Genomic DNA, 12619 nt, shown 5'->3' on the forward strand with positions numbered 1-12619 from the left:
TAAAATGGGAGCTGTTGAATTACCAATTTTAATAAGTAAAGCAAGGGCTAAAGCCCAAATTTGGATGAAAACTATGGAAAAGTGGCAGAGATGCTGGGATGTAGAGGTGAAAGGGAGACATCTATATGGTATACAACAAAAGGTTGGGACAGGGAGGGTCTCTGGAAGAAATCGCAGGGAGGAAATGATCTTTACTAGACTAAGGGTTGAACACTGTGGATTAAATTAATATTTATGTATTATAGGTAAGCATATAACAGGAATGTGTGAATTTTGCAATAATATTGAATCTATTGAACATGTGATATTTGAATGTCAGAAATATGAGAGGGAAAGAATAAAGAGGAAAAAAGATATAAGAAGAGTGGGGGTTGAAGGAAATTCACTAAAGGAAATACTGGGAAAAACATAAAATGACACAAGTGAACATTTGTTTAGTTTCTTAAAGGCCACAGGTTTGGCAGATAGGATATAGTTTGCAAAGAAAGAAAGGGTGGGGGGATATATATATTATCATTATTTATTATTATTATTATTATTTTATTTTTATTTTTTTTATGTATTATAGATATAGTTTATCTCTGCTTAAGCTCCGGTCCACACTCCAGTACAGTAGGTGGCGGTAATGCACCATTGAAATTGGATGCCAACCGCCGTGAAACATCAAAGAAGAAGAGACCAGTTGATGAAGCTGAAAGCGACGCTGTTAACGATCGTGAATGAAGGACAAAAGTGGAATATGTTCTCCGGATGCCTTATATTTCCAGTCTGCAGGTGAGAGATGTTTCTCAGATTACAGAGTTTAACATTAATCAGCTCCAGAGTTTACATGTTTAAGGACAAATGCAATGAAATGCGTTGTGTCCTGGTTTATTATTAGAGTGTAATAATATGTTGGCAGAGAGTTTTTCACAGACTCTGACTCTATTACACCAATAAAATGTGCTTAATGTGCCACTTTACAGAAGATCTCAGACATCAGCATAATGAATGAGGGGAAAACAGGGAACTTTTGGAGACAAAGAGGCTTTTCAGCAGCTCAGTTAAACATGATGGTCCTGTTGTTTCTCTCAGACTTTGGACAAGAGTTTAACAAACCTTGTTTTAAATGCAGTTATCTAACTTGTAACAAAATACTTCATTTAAATGTAATTAAAGGGTCATTCCATGTGAAATCAACAATTTTACCCATTGAAAATGATTAAGAATAGAGGGATATCTAAATATCTTTAATAATTTTAGAGTGACAGGCACACAAACTTTGGAAAAATAATATTTATGGCTCTCAGGTATATTCTATGTAATTGTGTTGATAGAAAAAATGAGATTCATTTCTAGTTTCAACATTATTTGTTGTTCAGATATTCCTCTGTAAAAGACAAAAGTATCAGCTGTATGCAAAGTGACCCACGTTTGTTTTTTTTGACCACTGAAAATGAACAAATGACCAATTTCCTCAGGAAACCACATTAAGATCCCCATATCTCTTGCATTTTACCATATGGGGCTTTTAAAATGAAACAAAAAAAAAATGCTTGATAAGAACCAGAATATATGAGGATTTTAGGATATCATTAATACTTCTTCAGTCACTGGCATGCAAACACAACAAAACACAACAAGTGTTTTTCCCATTTTTGAAGTCACGAAAAGTCAACAGATTTTACTAATTGACCAATCTCTCTGTAAAATAAAATAAAGCTGCTCTCATCTTAAAATAGTTTTTACCCTCCTGTAATTTGGCTCCATATTGACCAACCTCAAAAAAATTGTGCATTACTCCGTAAATATACATCCATGACATTTAATATTTTGGCTTTCATCAATATTTAGTAGCCCCTCTTGGAATTGTTAGTTTACTTTATTATTATTATTTTTCCCGAATGGGAGTCAATGGCAGCCCTATGAACCGTAAGTAGGAAAATGATGAAATTTGGCAACATTGTAGAGATGCTTATGAAAAGTAATTGGACCAAATTTGGAGTCTCTACACCAAACTCCATAGCGCCACCACCAGTTCAAAATTTCAACATTGAAACTGTTATAACTTTTGAACCCTTTGAGGTAGAAAAATGAAACTTAGTACACCTGATTTCTCTCATCATGCTGATCACATTCATGACCTTACATCAAAACCCCGCCCATTACAGTAGCAGCCATTTTGAAAAGTACAGTATTCAGTTTTTTTGCTACTCCTCCTTCAAAATTTGTCCAATTTTGTCCAAAATTTGCTCACATGAACTTTAGAGAAGACTGCATAGAAATGACTGAACAGATTTTTTTTATTTATCTTTATTCAAAAGTTATACTGTCTCAAACTTAAAGAGGTCGACCCAAAATTGGTTCTGAAACTGTATATCGGCCAAACTTTGATCAATCAAAACAAAATTTGGTAGGCTTCATCGGACCCATGATCTGGGGGTCCATGCCAAATTTGGGAACAGCGCCACCTACAGGTCGTGAGATATGGAAAATGGCTATTTCTGCTCATAACTTCTGAACGCTTTGCCATAAAATCATAATCTTGGTGTCTATGGATTCCTCGTGTCATGCCAAATCAGTGGATACCGGATATGCCAGGATCGGATGAACCCTGTGTCTGCCATTTTGAATTTTGTCATAAATTGCAATATCTTTTAAAATATTTAACATATCTGCACAAAAATTGGTATGCATGACCGACAGCATGTCCTGAACATACATTAGAAGTTTCAGAACAGCGCCACCTAGTGTTCCAGCGATATAAGGTTTTATTGCAAAAAGGCTCATAACTTTTGAAAACAAAGTTCAAAATGTAATTTCTTTATGTCATTATGTTCCTTGATTTATGCCAATTTCAACGATATCTCATTTGTCATTTTCCCAACATCTGACTGTCCGCCATATTGACGCAAATGAAAAACAGTTTTTTCGCTACTCTTCCTTCAGTTTTTGCCCAATTTTGTCCAAAGTTTGCTCTGATGATATTTGGACTGAGCCGCACAGAAATGACTAAACGGATTCTTGATAGTTACTACCGTTCCTGAGAAATTTGTCTCTGAAGTTGACCTTGCCTGTGTTTGTGTCTTTATACTAGCTAGCTTAGCATGTCAATTGGTTAATTCTAAAATTTGCTTCTTTTCCAGACATTAAATTATTCTGAGAATGATCTAATCTGAACTTTTTAAATATTACATGCAGTGCATTTTTTACAAAAAAAATCTTCATTCTAAGTTGATTCTCACTTTAAGTAAGGAACCTTGGCAGCTGTTTGAAAGCATGTCTGCCCAGTGGCGCAACACGATAAACTGCAGGCACAAGACCCAGAGATTGTGGGTTCGAGTCCCGTGTTGGGCAACTTTATAAAATTGTGTGTAATGGTGTGCTGTGCTGCAGAACTTGCTGTGCTGCTGTACTTGCTGTTTGAGCTATTTGCTGTCCTTGCGGTGCCTTCTGGGCTTGGCCCCGCAATTGCTGCTTGCAGCTATATTATGTTTGTCTTTCTTCAGAAAAAAATATGAACAAAATAAAAATGAAGCCAGGTCTAATCCAGTGTAAATTCAGTAACTTATCTTTGATTTCTCCAGATCTGGTCCTGTGGGCGTCAGTATCTCACAGTGATCTCAGTTCACACCTGCAGTGAAGCCCCTCCCACAACAATTCACCAATAAATACTGGGAATATTCACATCATCCTACAAGAGAAGGACAAACTCCAGGTGCAACTGAAATCTGTGTGACTGTTAAAGATGGAGTTTATTAAAGAGGAGATTGAAGACATGAGTTATCCAGATCTATCCAGAATAAAACATGAAGATACTGAGGAACAAATAGGTTGGTGTCCATTCTTGATTATTCATTATTGACTGCTTTAGTAGCTGTGAAATAATAACCAGTATATGGATGATAAATTATAGAGACATGCATCTAAATGATCATATTTTATCAGTTTTAATCGTAGTGAATGACAGAACTGACCTTTGCACATTAAAGATACTTTAACACTTTACAATAAGGTCTCATTTGATAACATTAGTTAATGTATTAACTAACAATCAACAATACATTTGTTACAATATTTATTCATATTTGTTAATGATAGTTAATAAAAATCCAGCTGTTCATTGTTGGTTCACGTTACTTAAAGGGGTGATGAATGGAGAAATCAACTTTCCTTTGAGCTTTGATATATTAAAGTTCATTGTGATATTAGAATATCCTGTAAGTTTCAGAGCTGAAAACGTCCTTGTTAGTTAAAGAAAAGATTTTATTGACACCAGGCCCAGAAAACCAGAGCTCTCAGAATATGTCGACCACTGACGTTATAGGATGTAGAAGCGCCGCCTCAAGCCCGCCCACCGACTCGTGGAGCTAAACGGGTCGCGCTACTGAGCAATAAACATGCCGGCTCCAGCTCACGTGTGTAAGACATTGCGCGTTTGTTTGCTTCATTTCACCACGGAATCGTTTGTAAACAAGAAACAGGTTGAGACTGGATTTGCAGACATATTGAGGTTAAAACACAACGCTGTGCCTTCTATATTGGATCTGACAGGAATGGTGCAACACTTATGTGAGTAAAACATGTTTGTTATATGTGTTTGTATTGCATTGTTACAGATCGTTTGATAGCTATTAATTACACATCTTAGCACGCTGGAGAATCGTTTATTTGAGGTGTTATTGGTTCATTCGTGATCAGACTCAGACTTGTAACGTTATGGGCCAGGGCTCGCAAAGTCCAACGTCCCGGGGCTATGTGTTTTTCAGACGGCTACAAAAACGTATCACCGGCCTGCCGAGGCGCTATATTAAATAGTGAAATAACATTCCTTTCTTGTGAACACACGTCTAGCCTGGTGGGGACTTCAACCTGACTGTAGACAGACTCATGGGGACTCGTGTCACCGTGGGGACCTAAATTGAGGTCCCCACGGGCACAAAAGCTTATAAATCATTCAGAATGAGTTTTTATGAAAATGTAAAAATGCAGAATGTCTCCTGTGAGGGTTAGGTTTAGGGGCAGGGGCAGTGTAAGGGGATAGAAAATACGGTTTGTACAGTATAAAAACCATTACGCCTATGGTGAGTCCCCAGAAGGATAGCGCACCAGACGTGTGTGTGTGTGTGTGTGTGTGTGTGTGTGTGTGTACGTTTATATTCACTGATCGGGCCGGCCAAGTAATGAGAGATAAATCATTGTGTTTGTTTGATAAAGGCATTTTGCGAGTCCTATGAGTGTTTCTCCACACGCTTTCAAAACAATGTACTGTACTGAGGGGGGCTGAAGCTCATTAAATATGCAAATCTTATCCAATCCTAGCCGTGGGCATTTAATTCCAAGTCTTCAGTGTGGCTATAAGAGGGCCTCAAAACCAGGGCAGAAAATAGCCTATTACTTATTCATTATGATGTTTTTGAATGTAAAAAACACGCAAACGTCATAATTTGACCTCAGACAACAGTATATTTTTTTTTTTAAAAGCCAGTTCATGACCCCTTTAATAAATGTTAACAAATACAACTTTTGTAAATCTTGAAATTAACTAGGGCTGCGCGATATGAAGAAAAGCTGCAATGTGCAATAACATTGTTTAATATTGCGATACTGTTAGCTATACTGTTCCCATGTCTTAATGATTCATGTCGTGTTCAGTGTTGGGCAGTAACGGAATACATACCGCGATGACGATGAAAATTCAATGTATCGTTCAGCCCTAAAATTAACAATAAGCAAGATTTAGAGATACACCCACGATCAATTTACATGGTTTATTGGTTTATTAATGAACTGCGTGAAGGCACTGAGCTGTATAATGTCTGCTGCATAATCTAAGATTATAATGTAATATGGTAACACTTTTACAATAAGGTTTCATTAGTTAACGTTAGTTAACCTTATTGTAAAGTGTTACCTGTAATATTCCTGTTGTGCTGATGTCTGTGTTTTAATGCTAATCAAACAACAAAAGGCCAACCAAAAAAAGAATCACTCACTACTCTTGACTTAATAACTTTCATATGGATTCATTGCCTCGATGCAGAAAACGTAGACGGAATCCAGTCATAAAAATGGAATTTACTGCATAACACGGAATGTCAAGTTTTGATGAATGAATTAAACATAGGTCAGTACACTTAAATCAAGTCATGATATATACTGGTGTCTGTGAATATTAAGCCACAAAAAGACTCTGTGTGAATGAATGGCGCAGACGTGTGGTTTCATTTAGCTCTCTCACTCACACACACACACACACACACATACTGAAACTTGCAGTGTTTTTCTGCCTCTGCTGCCTCAATATATGAGGACATGAATGCCTGAACCTCATCTCTAGGGCTGTCACTTTACGTTCGAAAATCGATTGCACAATCGATCGGACAAACCAACACAAGTTTCGAAAACAAAAATAGGGAATCGATTTTAACCAAATATGTACACTATTATTTTTGAACTAATTAAACAAATAAAAAAGGACCCGTGGAGGCGGAGCCATGCAGCTCGAAATCAAACAGGGGAAAGACGGCCTTAACAGCATAATGCATTAATAAACTAGCTAGTAGGCTATAAGCTAATGTATGTTTGTTTTTTTACTTTGCTGATTTAAAACATGATCAAAACACTATCTATTTTAATGAAACAATTTCACATAAGAGGTAGTGATGGGAAGGTTGTTGTTTTTTTTCTGCGAACCGGTTCTTCTGACAGTTCGTTTCAATGATCCAGTTCAGAAAAAAAAACGGTTCACCGGTTCTTTTACGTTCTCACGTAATGACGTAATTTCTATCATCCCAGTGGATGAAAATGCATTAAAACACATTCATATAAAGTCATTTGTAATCATAACTTAGTATAATAATAATAATAATAAGTATTGTCATCATCATCTTGGATAAGTTCTTGCATTTACTTTTTGCAAAAGCACTCAATACAGCCACGGTCGTGCAAACGCGGATGTTTACACAGATTAAATAAATTTACATTGACATAACATAAACTTACACAAGTCCTCGGTTCACCCGTGCTCATATTATCAGCACAGCATCAACTGTCCGAGAGAAACAGTTCGGTTCAGACGGTGCTGTCACGCATGCTCACTTTGCTCAGTCTCTCATCGGTTCTCATCGAACGTGTTCGAAAGAAACGGTTCTCGATTCTGTACTGGTGATCCGGTAGTACACGCATGCTCAGCTCATCGGATCATCGGTTGTCAGTATCGGACGTGTCCGAAAGAATTCGGGATTCGAGAACTGTTAACTCGAGAACCGCTGTACGTTCGGTAGTACACACACATGCTCCGTATCAGCTGCTTAGTTCTCATCAGTTCTCTCAGCACAACATGTCTCAGTTCAGTGAACTGTTGGAGTCACTACAGACCTGCCAACATATACGCATTTTTGTACGATTCGCTGCTCTCTATGTACGCATTTTGTTGCATTTCGCATTTCGTCCGGTTTCAGTGCAATCTATAACGTAGATTCTGCTGCTGAGTCACAGCGTGTTAGTGGAGTGAAAAGCTTTCGGCCAATCAGAGCGCTTCATTTTAACCCTCCACTTACATGCCCCTCCTAGCCAAATGCTTTGCACCGCACACGTACATTTCAATTCAGTGCTTCAAGCAAACCAGGCAGGCCGGATAACACAGGCTTGCATGCCATGGCTGAACTGCCTCATAGAGTGACACTGTTGGCGGTTACAGCCGCAGATCGGGCGGATGACTTAACGAAAAATTATATTTTAATGAAATTCGGGCGGGTGGTGGTTGAACCAATCAAATGAAAAAATATATATGCATTGTTAAATATTGTTACAGTTCACTAAGCAAACCTGCAAGCTATGAGCCCAGCTGTCAGTATAGAGGGCCTGGTCTCGTAGATGAGACTGCCTGGGTTATTTTGTTATGATATTAGTTATATTTTAAAACAGCCAGTTATTGTAGCCTACCACTCGGGGAATAGGCATTTAAAAAATAGACAGATTATGGAGTGATATAAAAATGGCATCGGGCAATGGCAGCGCAAGATGTTCAGAAGAACGCAAGAGCTAAACGTCCACAAGCTCAATAACATCCACAGCAAAAAAAAATAAAAATAAGGTAAGAAAAATTATCGAAAAACTTTGCCCATCGTTTATTAGCAGATGTGCAAGGCAAGCGGTTGTTGGGGTTGTTATGGATAATTAAAATGTGAAAAAAAGATTGCTGCCATCTACTGGAAAACAAACACTTTTACTAGTGCTCTTGAATAGCTTGTTTTTAATCTTGCTATTCGTGTTTAGTCTGTCTTTGGTTCTAGTTTTGTATGACGTTTAACCATCATCAGCCTTTTTTGTTTATAATATCCTGAACACAATGATGGGGGTGCAATAACTGTATAACATTTATGGTCTACTTGTATTTGGTTATGGAGTAACTAATAAATTGTAAGTGGTGAAAGTATATTGTGTATATTATGTATTTTAGTGTTAGGTATCTCATAGATTTCTTACGGGTGGGTGGAGCGTACATTGGCGGTGGGCTGTCGGGTGCGCTGGGGGCCCGCGGGTGGGGGGGGGGGGGGGGTACTCATAAAGTTTCTTCAAGGTTGGCAGGACTGTCACTAGAGTAACATACACTTCAGGATATTAGTTTATTTCTAGTCAGAGGGACTGTCACTCGTGTCAGAAAGTTAATTACTTTAGTAACTTGTGGATCAGTGCTGACTCGAGACGCGAACCGTTTAGAATGATTCAGTCCGATTTGGTGAACTGGTTCGACCGGATAATGTTAAAATCGGTATCTGACCCAAAACATCTCATCGTGCATCCTTACTAATATTAATAAATGCAGTAGAAGTGCAGTTCATTATTAGTTCCTGTTAATTAATGAAACCTTATTGTAAAGTGTTACCGATACTTTATACTCACACAGACTGTCTTGTTTTCTGCTAAGTGTTTATAATTTTCACATTTAACCTCATTGAACTGATTCTGACAATTGTATTTGTTTATTTTAGACCAGATGGAAGAGAAGGAGCAACGACACAAACTAAATGATGTAAAGAAACTCTGTGACTTCAAAACTCAAGAAACAAAAGCCAAAAAGCTGCACACCTGCTCTCAGTGTGAAAAGAGTTTCAGACAAAAACAAAACCTTAACACACACATGAGAGTTCACACTGGAGAGAAACCGTATACATGCTCTCAGTGTGGAAAGAGTTTTTCTCAAGCATCAGGTCTCAGTGTTCATCTGCTCCGTCATTCCGGAGAAAAAACATTTAACTGTGATCAGTGTGGGAAAGATTTTATTTCATCATCAGATCTAAAACAACACCTGATAGTTCATTCAAATGAGAGACCTCATGTGTGTTCTCTCTGTGGAAAGAGTTTTTCACGACTGGACTGTTTTAAACAGCACCAGAAAACACACACAGGTGTGAGAGATCATGTGTGTTGTGACTGTGGGAAGAGCTTCACTAGAGCTGCCCATCTGAAACTGCACCAAAGAGTTCACACTGGAGAGAAACCGTATACATGCACTCAGTGTGGAAAGAGTTTTTCTCACGGATCAGGTCTCAGTGTTCATCTGCTCCGTCACTCTGGGAAAAAAACATTTAACTGTGATCAGTGTGGAAAAGATTTTATTTCATCATCAGAACTAAAAAAACACCTGATAGTTCATTCAGATGAGAAGCCTCATGTGTGTTCTCTCTGTGGAAAGAGTTTTTCACGACTGAAGAATTTTGAGCAACACCAGAAAACACATGATGAAGTGAGAGATCATGTGTGCTGTGACTGTGGGAAGAGCTTTACTACATCTAGTCTTCTGAAAGAGCACCAAAGAATTCACACTGGAGAAAAACCTTACAAGTGCTCATATTGTGACAAGAGTTTCGCTCAGTCTGGAAACCTGAAATCACATGAGCGAGTTCATACTGGTGAGAAGCCGTATCACTGTACTCAGTGTGAGAAGTGTTTCAGACAGTTATCAAGCCTTCATACTCATGTGAGAAAATGTTGCAAGTGAGCAGCATGTGTTTCATGTCAAATACTGAGTTTTTCCTAAAAGCACAAAATCAGAGTGTACTACAGAGCCTGAAGGATCAAGTGCTTATTTATAACCAAGTGATACTGTTTTTCATCATATGTATTCGATTACTGTATAATTCTTGCTATTGTTGATTTGTGCTTTTTGTTTTATCCAAGCCCTATCATAGATCAAAAAATTGCTTTAAAATATATATATATATATAATATATGGCTTTAAGATGTTACATGCAAGATTATATATTTCATATAAAAGGTCCATATATGTTTTATAATTGTATTGTCTTTCTTTAAAAAATATGATTAATTTTGTTAAAGGGTTACTTCAGCGATTTAGCACTAAGCTTTGAATCAGTAGAACCCCGGTAGTATATTCGAATTATGGTACTTTCCCCCCTCATGTCCCCCTGAGATGAGAGAATTATGCATTTTATTTCTGGAAAAAGTCCTCCGATTGACGCAAATATCATCCTTTTGTCTCATCTGAGGATTTTTTGGCCAGAGGCTAGAGACTACAGCCAGTAGAAGGAGCTGTTCCACATGTTATCAACCCACCCATAGGGGAGAGATCTCACTCACAGAATATAAATGCGCATGGCCGCTGCCGCTCGGCTCGGGCATTCATAACGGAGCGGCGTGGAGCAAAGTGAGTGTTTCAACTTTTCAATGAATTCCTATGAAAGTTAAGCTTCCATTGGCATGATCTGAAAACGCGCCAGACTGGACACGCACCGTGAATGACAGCCGCGCTTACTTCAGCTCTTCTCTCGTGATGAATGAAATCTGACTCCTGCTGCATTTCTGCATTTCTCACTCACACTTTATTGAAAAGACACATTCAGATTTTAATAGTAGTGTCTGTTCTCTATCTGAACAAAAACATTTTATTACTATGAATATCAAAACGATGTTGGGGGCGGTGCCGTGGTGGGCAAGTGATAACCAGTGGCCTTGGCTTTGGGAGTGGCCTCGTTGGGCAGCGAAGTGCATTCTGGGAGTTGTTGTCTTTCATCCACATGAGACAAATTCATTTTCTGTCTTTTCTCGGTCTAGAAGGCACCAAATTCAAAAATTATTTCAAATTTCTGCTACATAAATGACCCAGTTTGAATACACATTCATCTTCCCAGTGCTGAAGTGCCCCTTTAATTCTCGTTAGGGCTTCCTCTGGGCCAACGGCCAAGGGTTTTGGCCCACCGAATACCTTGGTCCAAAGCCGTACAGCTCGGGCTTGAACGGGCTTGAGCTACAAACAAAGGCGGAGTTTACCTGAGTTTGGAGACGGCAGTGCCGGCGCTGCGGATGATTTCACACACCAGCTAACATCAGAATTAAAGACTTTTAAAATAATTTAGCTCAAATGACTTTCAGACAGCAGTGAGTGTTTGAATAACTTCTGTTTGCGATTCTGATCACTGTATAAGGCAGAAATATTGATATGCCATGCAAAAGACTATTTGCACTAACCATTACCACAGTAAACATGGTAAATACGACTGCTTGAAGAAATCAGATATATCATATAGGCTATCATCTGTCAGTGCGTCTCGTCTCTTAAATTTATACCGGAGTGTCTAATATCCATATTTAGCTCCGCATATGTCATAAAATAAAGAAACTCTGGTTTTTCGGGAGCTTCCTCTGTTTATCTGACTGAAAATGTAACTGTATTGGGACTGTCACTGGAGAGAGTGCTAAAGCTGCTCAGTATTACGATCCCTCTAGGGATAAGACCGCAATAAATAAATAAAGAGAAAAAGAAATATGACTCCCCTGCCCAGTCCTCAGACCGTAAAATAATTAAAGTCAATGAATCAAAAAGTTCAAAGAATTAATTAAATGTTTATTAATATAAAGAAAGTTAACAAGTATAAGTAAATGGAATGCATCTTTCCAAAAGTAACTGAAAAATGGATGTGCATTCGTCAGGAAGACCCAAGGCCCAAAGAAAAAACAAAAACCAGTAATAAATAAAGTTCAAATTAACTTCCCTCGAGGTAATCAAAAATAAAATCCAACAAACTTTCCTAACTGCACTAACAAAACAAAGCAAACAGAATTCCCCAAAGTAAAGGGCAGGTCAACCCTACAAAACATCCACACGAACAAAATCAAAAAGACATAAGCTTAACGTAGCTTAACATTCCCCAGTAAAAATCACATTTGGGGTAAAATATGTGTTTTTTGGCATGGTTGCCTTCTCGCATTCCCGGGGCTAAATATCACATAATTGGGGTCGCTTCATCCCGCGGACATGAAAAAACAGCCCGCGGCAAAACCGTGGACTTGGCAACACTGCCGCTGCCCCGCTGAGAAAGATGAAACGTATACAGTGATGTAAGACATGGGCATGGCTCTGTTGTGGCTCTCAGCATGTGGAAAAGCAAACGGTTCTTAGAAGGCTCCTCAGTCGAACCAACTATGAACTGGGACTAGCTCTGGCTCTGAATTAGCTCTAGCACTGCCTTGGTGGAAAAGGGGTATGAGAGTGGGAGGGATGATTTTAAACCCTCCTCGATTTCGGTAACCCAATCATCAAAGGGACGGAACCATCTCACAGCTGATTGCAATATTCCTGTTAACACAGACAGCAAAGCAAAACAAACACAAAAAC

At 38.5% G+C, this 12619-nt stretch overlaps 1 long non-coding RNA gene across 1 annotated transcript; it reads left to right on the forward strand.

Annotated features, from left to right (window-relative positions):
• The first annotated feature begins 668 nt into the window (after nucleotides 1-668).
• LOC307129920 lies at nucleotides 669-10178 on the forward strand. The gene is made up of 3 exons (XR_013816963.1): nucleotides 669-774; nucleotides 3567-3812; nucleotides 8976-10178. It is a non-coding gene; the product is annotated as an uncharacterized lncRNA (long non-coding RNA).
• The last annotated feature ends 2441 nt before the right edge of the window (nucleotides 10179-12619 follow it).

This window comes from Gobio gobio, assembly GCF_949357685.1.
Source record: "Gobio gobio genome assembly, chromosome: 8".
Classification (NCBI taxonomy): Eukaryota; Metazoa; Chordata; class Actinopteri; order Cypriniformes; family Gobionidae; genus Gobio; species Gobio gobio.